Here is an 8,647-nt window from a genome sequence, read left to right on the forward strand (position 1 = left end):
GAGAAGTGGTATTTTCCAGGTTCTTATTTGTCCTGATCAGTGAAATGGTCAGGATAACTGTTGCATGTAAAAGTTTACCATTATTTTAGGGCAGAAATAAAACAAAAAACAGCCAGAAGCCTACCCAGAAAATAGCACAATGGAGGAGCAAGCCCTAGCCAGGAACAACCCCCACCCCCCCGCCCGCAGAGAGCAGCGACTTGGGCACCCATGCCCCAGCCAGAAGCCAATCCAGACAACAGCAGCACAGATACACGGAGGACCCTACCTAAGTCCTGCCTGGAAAACAGCTGCTCAGGCATGAAGGCCCCAGCTGGAGGTCCACCTGGAAAAGGGCCCAGGGCAGGGATCCAGAAGGTCATTATTCTGAACTCAAGTATTGGTGCAGCAGTGAGCAGCATAGAGAAAGCCTCTCTCAGGCTTGTTGAAAATTGAAGACCACTGGAAGAGCAAAGAGTCACCTCAATAAAGATGCAGCAGTCTGCATTGATTGAAATGAGAAGAAACCTAAATAAGTTTTGAAACTAGACTTCCAGACCACCAAAGGCAACCCCAAAGGGCAGTGATATGGAACAAAAGCTCAACCACCTGGACTCCCTGAACTGATAATGAAAGATGATCTGGAAAAAAATAAAATCAGAAATAATTTCTCAGATAACAACAGAAATTGTGTCCATAGTGCAAGACATGATTAATAACTCTAGAGCAGACACAGATAAAAAAAAATAGAGGAGCTGAGGAACATGATGGAATCCCAGCATAGGAAACAAACAGATCCTAAAATACATGCAAACAAGATATCCAAGAGATTAGAAACTCCATTAAAAGTTTATGCAGCAGAATGGACCAATGTGAGGACGGAGTATCAGATGTAGTAGATGGGATTGCCATTAGTGACCAGGAAAAGAAAGATTTCTGAAAAATAGTAAGAGATCATGAGAAATCAATCTAGCAGCTTCTAGATGATTCAGAGAAGAATAAGATAAGACTGATCAGAATCAATGAAGAAACAGGAGAGAATCCAGAGGACATGAAAAAACTGTTCAGAGAAGTGAAGGCAGAAAAATTCCCAAGCAGGGGAAAAGAACTTGACATACAGAAAACTGAGGCATACAGAACTCCAACTAGCCATGAAAAAAAAAACCTATACCTAGACATATAATAGTCAAGTATCCAAAAAACCAACCGAAGAACAAAATACTACAAGAAGTTAGAGAAAAGAAAGAAATCACATACAAAGGAAAGCCCATCAGAATCACAGCAGATTTCTCAACACAAACCTTCAAGTCAAGAAAAGCCTGGAGTAAACTATTTCACACCCTAAAAGCAAACAATCTCTAACCCAGATTGACATACTGTGCAAAACTATCTTTCAAAATCAATGGGAAAATAAGATACTTTTATGACAAAGAACACCTGAGGAACTTCATGAATACCAAACCAGCACTCCAAACAATTTTAAACAATATCCTAGGAAAAGACAATGAGGGTCACAACCCTACAAAGCCCAGCAGAATGAATCTATCAGGCAAGACAAGAAATTAAATGCACAGGGGGAGATCCAACAACAGGAAAAGTTCATGACAAGGATAAGTCAATACATATCAGTTATAACCATCAATGTTAATTGTCCCAATTCACCAATCAAAAGAAATAGATGGGCAGAATGGGTCAAGAAGCAAGATGCAGCTTTTTACTTTTGCACTTATGCATAAAGAACTCACCAAAGATTCAGTCAGCTCCTAGAAACGTTCATCACTTTTGACTTAACTCATCTTGATGATGGACAGTTATTGTTAATTTTACTCACAATCTACCATATTTGATGACTTGATAATGTGTTATAATTACATTATTTTCTAGGGATTCTGATACTAAAATATTGCCAGCTGCAGCCCTTACATCAGAGCACTCAAAGGGAACTTCTTCAATTGCAATCACTGCTCTTATGGAGAGGTTTACCAGGTGCCTGTTCTTGGAATTCCATCTTTGCTTGGGCAGTCATTATTACATGGACAGCTGATTCCCACAACTGGTCCAGTAAGAATAAATGCTGCTCATCCAGGTAGTGGTCGACCAGGTTGGCAACATTCCAACAAACTTGGATATCTGGTTTCTCCACCATAGCAAATTAGAAGAGGGGAGAGAAGTTGCTATAGGTGTTCCTCCCCCACAGTTTTCTCCTCAGTTTCATCCTGGCCAGCCACCACCTGCTGGGTGCTGGGTATAGCTTCCCTCCTCCAGGGTTTCCTCCAGCTCCTGCCAATTTATCAACACCATGGGTATCCTCAGGAGTGCAGACAGCTCATTGAAATACCGTCCCAACAACCAAGCACCACCTTTTTCCAGGAGAAATTCTATCGAGAACAGAGCCAACTGAAAGAAGAGTCTAAATCTCCCTATTGTGGGTCATCATATTCAAGAAGTTCATATACTTACTCTAAATCAAGATCTGGTTCAACACACTCATGCTCTTACTCCTGATCATTCAGCTGCTCACATTCTCATTCCTATTCACCATCACCTCCATACCCCAGAAGAGCTAGAGGCAAGAGTTGCAATTACCGATCTCGGTCTAGGTCCCATGGATATCATCGATCTAGATCAAGGTCACTCCCATATAGATGCTGTCATTCATGATCAAGATCTCCTCAAGCATTTAGGGGACAATCTCTCAACAAACGTAATGTCCCTCAAGGAGAAACCCAATGTGAATATTTTAATAGATACAGAGAAGTTCCACCACCTTATGACATGAAAGCATATTATGGGAGGAATGTGGATTTTAGAGATCCATTTGAAAAAGAGTATTATTGAGAATGGGAATGAAAATATAGAGTGGTACGAAAGATATTATAAAGGGTATATTGCTGGAGCACAGCCTAGACCCTCCACAGAGAGAACTTTTCTCCAGAGAGGTTTTTACCAGTTAATGTCAGGAATTCACCCTTCACAAGAGGTCACAGAGAAGATTATGTTGGACAAAGTCATAGAAGTTGAAATATAGGTGGTAATTATCCAGAAAAGCTTTCAACGAGAGTCATAATCAGAAGGATAGTGCAAAGTCAAAAGAGAAGGACAGTGAAAGTGTTCCTGGAGATGGTAAAGGAAATAAGCATAAGAAGCAGAAAAAGAAGAAAGGGTGAGGAGAGTGAAGGTTTTCTGAACCCGTAGTTATTAGAGACTGCTAGAAAATCAAGAGAACCTATAGGTGTTGAAGAAAATAAGACAGATTCATTGTTTGTTCTCCCAAGCAGAGATGATGCTACACCTGCTAGGGATGAACCAATGGATGTAGAATCCATCACTTTTAAATCAGTGTCTGAAAAAGACAAGAGAGAAAATGATAAACCAAAATCAAAAGGTGACAAGATGAAATGGAAAAATGATGGATATGCTGTGTCCAAAAAAGAAAATGTTGTAAAACCCGCTAAAGGACCCCAAGAAAAACTAGATGGAGAGCATGAAAAATCTCCTCGATCTGAATCTCCACTGAAAAAAGCCAAAGAGGAGAGTCCAAAGACGGATCCTGCTAAATTGTCATCTTCCTCTCAGAAGGATGAAAAGATCATTGGTACCCTCAGGAAAGCCTACTCTAAATCAGCAAAAGAACACCCAGAGACAAAGCCAGTCAAAGAGGAAAAGATAAAGAAGAACTATTCCAAAGATGTCAAATCACAAAAGCTAACTAATAAAGAAGAAAAGATCAAGAAGTCTAATGTGAAAAGCAAGCTACTGGATAGTAAGGGAGAAAAGAGAAAAAGGAAAACTGAAAAAAAAGGTGGAGATAAAGATTTTGAGTCTTTGTCAATGAAAATTTCTGAACTAGAAGTAACTGAAATAATGAAACCATCACCAAAGTGCAAAATGGAACCGGATATTGAAAAGATGGATCCGTCCCCAGAAAAGGACAAAATTCCATCCTCATCTGCCCCGGTCCAAAAAATTAATCTCAACCAAGAAACTGGGAAAAAAAATTGGGAGTACAGAAAATGTATCTAGTACGAAAGAGCCCTCTGAAAAGTTGGAATCAACCTCTAGCAAAGTTAAACTGGAAAAAGTCAAAGGAAAGCCAAATGAAAAGTAACTGGAACTGAAGGATCCAGCTCAATTCTTGTGGATTATACCAGTACAAGCTCAACTGGTGGCAGTCCTGTGTGGAAATCTGAAGAAAAAACAGATACAAATTCAACTGTAATTAAAACTATGGAAGAATATAATAATGATAATACAGCTCCGGCTGAAGATGTTATTATTATGATTCAGGTTCCTCAGTGCAAATGCGATAAAGATGACTTTGAATCTGAAGAAGATATTACATCCACACAGTGTATAGCAAGTGTAGGAAAGCCTTCTAGTGTTATTAAAAATGTTGCTACTAAGCCATCAAATACAGTTAAGTATACTGAGAAAGAAAGTGAGTCCTCAGAGAAAATTCAGAAACTCACCAAAGAAGTGAGCCATGAAATTATGCAACATGAGGTAAGAAGTTCAAAAAATTCTACATCTAATGAAAAGAGGAAAACCAAAGATCGAGATCATTTCAGCATTAGAAAAAGAAAATCTTGAAAAAAGGAAGACTAACATTCAACCAGAAAAAGAGTAATTTGGACCATTTAAATGAACAAGGAAATTTTAAAAGTCTATCTCAATCTTCCAAAGAGACTCTAACTTCCAAAAATCATGAATCTGTCTGTAGTTCCTCAAATAAAGACTTTACTCCCAGCAGAGACAAAAAAAAAAAAAAAAAAGACTATGACAACAGAGAATATTCAGGTTCCAAATGGAGAGATGAAAGAAATTAATGAAGTGAAATGAATTAACCAGAAATTAATTAATGAAATTAATTAATGAAATAAAAAAGAAATGAATTAACAAGAAAAGACTCTCCTCAGAATAAAGATTCTGCATCTGGACAGAAAAATAAGCCAAAGGAGGAGAGAGATTTCCTGAAAAAGAAATGGCAGATTCCAAAACAATTATTTCTTGTACCTCAAGAGACAAAAAAACCTCGTGATGATAAGTCCCCTTATGATACTAATACTAAACTGAAGAGACAAAATCTGTAGATAAAAATTCTTGTAAGGATCATGAGAAACATGTATTAGAGGCATGGAACAGTAAAGAATCAGGTGCCAGTAAGTTACCTTATATACCTAACCCACCAGGCCCACAGATTGAAAAGGAAGAAGTTGCTGGGCAAATCAACAAGAAAGCTCCAAAGCCTAAATCTCAGTTAAATCTCTCCCCTAGACTCTTCTCTGACTTAACTAGAGAAACTGAAGAAGTTGCTTTTGAACCAGACTATAATGACAGTGACAGTGAAAGTAATCTATGTGTGAAAGAAAAGGAAACTTCTGGAAACATTTGTAAGGACCTGAAAGATAAAATGGTGGAGAAAGCAAAAGAGAGCCTGGATGCACCAGCAGTTGAACAGGTCAGTGTAAGCAGGAGCCAGAGTCAAAACAGCCCTAGCGTTAGTCCAAGTAGAAGTCACAGCCTTTCAGGAAGTCAGACCCAAAGTCACAGTAGCGGTGCCAGCTCAGCAAAAAGTCAGGACAGCAAGAAGAAAAGGAAAAAGAAAGAAAAGAAGAAACATAAAAAACACAAAAAGCATAAGAAGCATAAGAAACATGCAGGCACTGAAGTAGAATTAGAAAAAAGCCAAAAACACAAACACAAGAAAAAGAAGTCAAAGAAGAACAAAGATAAAGAAAAAGAGAAGGATGACCAAAAAGTGAAATCTGTCCCTGTGTAAGATTTTTAAAATTGACTTAATTACTAAGTCATCTGTATTAAATTTTGTTACAATGTAGAGAGATTCAAGCCTTGTAAATAATGACATAGAAGACCCTGTGCGATACTTAAAATATTGTTGCTTATTTGATTTTTACATCAGAGCTTTATAGCATGAACTTTTGTACAGAATTGTGAGTTGTGACAATGTAACGTGAGAGGTTTTGCTAGGGCCTATTATTTTTAACCACCATTAATTAGTTGAGGTGGAGTTTACTGTGAAATTTTCACATTTGAATTTTTTTTAATTGCCTGGCAAAAGCTGATACAAGTTCTAAAATATCAGCAGAATGATTTGCTGAATTCATTACAACCCTGTTATGTCACGTTTTGATTACAATAAAACTTTTCAGTAAACTTTAAAAAAAAAAGAACCAAGGTGCAATAATATGCTGCACATGAGAAACACGCTTAGTTCAAAAAGAAACTCATAGACTGAAAGTTATAGAGTGAAAAACAATACTCTGTGTGACAGGAACCTGAAAAAAAAACAGGAGTAGCTACCCTATTTGCAGATAAAATGGATTTCAAACCAACACTAATTAAGAGAGACAAAGAAGGACACTACATCCTTGTAACAGGAAAGAGAAAGATGACAATCATAAATATCTATATATCTATATATAGATATATATCAAATACTAGTGCAAACAGCTACAAAAAAATTAGTGGACATGAAAAATCAAATAAGCACTGATGCAATAGTAGTGGGAGACTACAATACCCCACTGTCACAAATAGATAGATCCACTAGACAAAAAATGAACAACGAAAAAGTAGAACTCAATCAAACTCTTGAACAAATGGTCTTAACAGATGTTTACAGAGTGCTCTGTCCCACAAAATCACAGTACACATTCTTTTTAGCTGGACACTGGTCATTCTCCAAAATAAACTACATACTTGCTCAGAGAAGATGTTTAAGTAAATGCAAAAGAATTGAAGTTATCCCTTGCATATTATCAGATCATAGTGTGGTGAAATTGGAGATCAATAACAAAAGAAACTGCAAGAAATTTATAAATACATGGAAATTGAACAACACACTCCTGAATAACAAATGGGTCACAGAGGAAATTAACAAAGGAATCAGACAGTTTCTACAATTAAATGACAATCCCAGTACAACATATTGGAATCTATAGGACACAATGAAATCAGTCTTATGAGGGAAATTCATAGCAGTGAATACTCATATAGGAAAACAGTGAGTTCAAATAAGCAACCTCATGCTGAACCTCAAGCTTCTAGAAAAAGAACAGCAGGACAAATCTGAACCTCATACAGGGCAGGAAATTGTGAAGATGAGAGCAGAAATCAATACATTGGTGATGAAGGGAATGATACAAAAAATCAATGAAGCAAAGAGTTCCTTCTTTGAAAGAATAAACCAAATTGACAAACCCTTAACCATCCTTATCAAAAAAAGAAAGAAAAGTGCCAAATCCATGCAATTAGGAATGAAAAGAGTGAAATTACAACAGACCCAGCAGAAATCCAGACATCAATACCTACTTTGAGAGCCTAGACACCAATAAGATGGAAAATACAGAAGAAATGGACAGATTTCTAGATACATATGAATTACCAAAGTTGAATGAATAAGACCTAAAAATTCTAAACAACCCAAAATCAATTGATGAAACTGAAAATATAATTAAAAACTTACCAATGAAGAAAAGCCTGGATCCTGATTGCTTCACTGCTGAATTCTACAAGACATTTAGAGAAGAACTATTGCTACTTTTGTTTAAACTCTTCAATGAAATTGAAAGGGAGGCAATACTCCCAAATTCATTGCTGGAAGCAAGCATCACTTTGGTCCCAAAAGCAGAGTACTATAGGCCAGTCTCCTTAATGGGAATAGTTGGAAAAATCTTCAATAAGATACTGGCAAATAGAATGACGAAGATCATGAAGAAGATCATGCACCCTGACCAAGTGGGATTCATCCCAGGGATGAAGGGAAGGTTCAACATACACAAATCAATAAATGTAATATACTCTATTAATAGAGCCAAGGACAAAAAAATGTGATCATCTCAATAGATTCAGAAAAAGCATTCAACAAAATCCCACACCCATTCATGATAAAAATTCTACAGAAAACTGGAATAGACACTATCTCAATCTGATAAAAGCCATCTATGAAAAACCAACAGCCAATATCATACTAAATGGTCAAAAACTGAAATCCTTCACACTAAAATCAAGAACAAGACAAGGATGTCCACTATCACCACTCTTGTTCAATATAATTTTGGAAACATTAGCCATGGCAATTAGCCAAGAGAAAGAAATAAAAGGAATAAAGATAGGAAATGAAGTCAATTTGTCATTATTTGCAGATGACATGATACTCTATATAGAAAACCCAAGAACTCCATAAAAAATCTTCTATACTTCATAACCAAATTCAGTAGAATAGCTGGATACAAGGTTAAAACAGAAAAGTCAATAGCTTTCTTGTACTAGAACAAAAGACTCACTGAGAGAGGAAGTGGAGAAACAACTCTCTTCACAATAGCATCCAAAAAAATGAAATATCTTGGAATCAACCTAATGAAAGAAATCAAAGACTTTTACTTTGAAAACTATAGCACTCTGATAAAAGAGATTTCAGAGGATATCAGAAAATGGAGAGACCTCCCTTTCTCCTGGGTAGGATTAACCATCATAGTGAAAATGGCCATGCTTCCAAAACTGCTATATAGATTCAATGCAATCCCAATTGAAATTCCAGCAGCATACTTCACAGGACTTGAGCAAACAATCCAAATATTCATTTGAAACAAGAAGAGATGTAGAACAACACAATCAATTCTAGGCAACAAAGACAAGGTAGGGGACA

The 8,647-nt window shown here is 36.9% G+C and overlaps 1 pseudogene; it reads left to right on the plus strand.

Moving 5' to 3' along the window:
- Positions 1-210: 210 nt before the first annotated feature.
- On the plus strand, positions 211-5,758 carry LOC101701590 (E3 ubiquitin-protein ligase RBBP6-like; annotated as a pseudogene).
- The last annotated feature ends 2,889 nt before the right edge of the window (positions 5,759-8,647 follow it).

This window comes from Heterocephalus glaber, unplaced genomic scaffold (assembly GCF_053883595.1).
Source record: "Heterocephalus glaber isolate CG9 unplaced genomic scaffold, H.glaber_assembly_v1.0 deba00001543, whole genome shotgun sequence".
Taxonomy (NCBI): Eukaryota; Metazoa; Chordata; class Mammalia; order Rodentia; family Bathyergidae; genus Heterocephalus; species Heterocephalus glaber.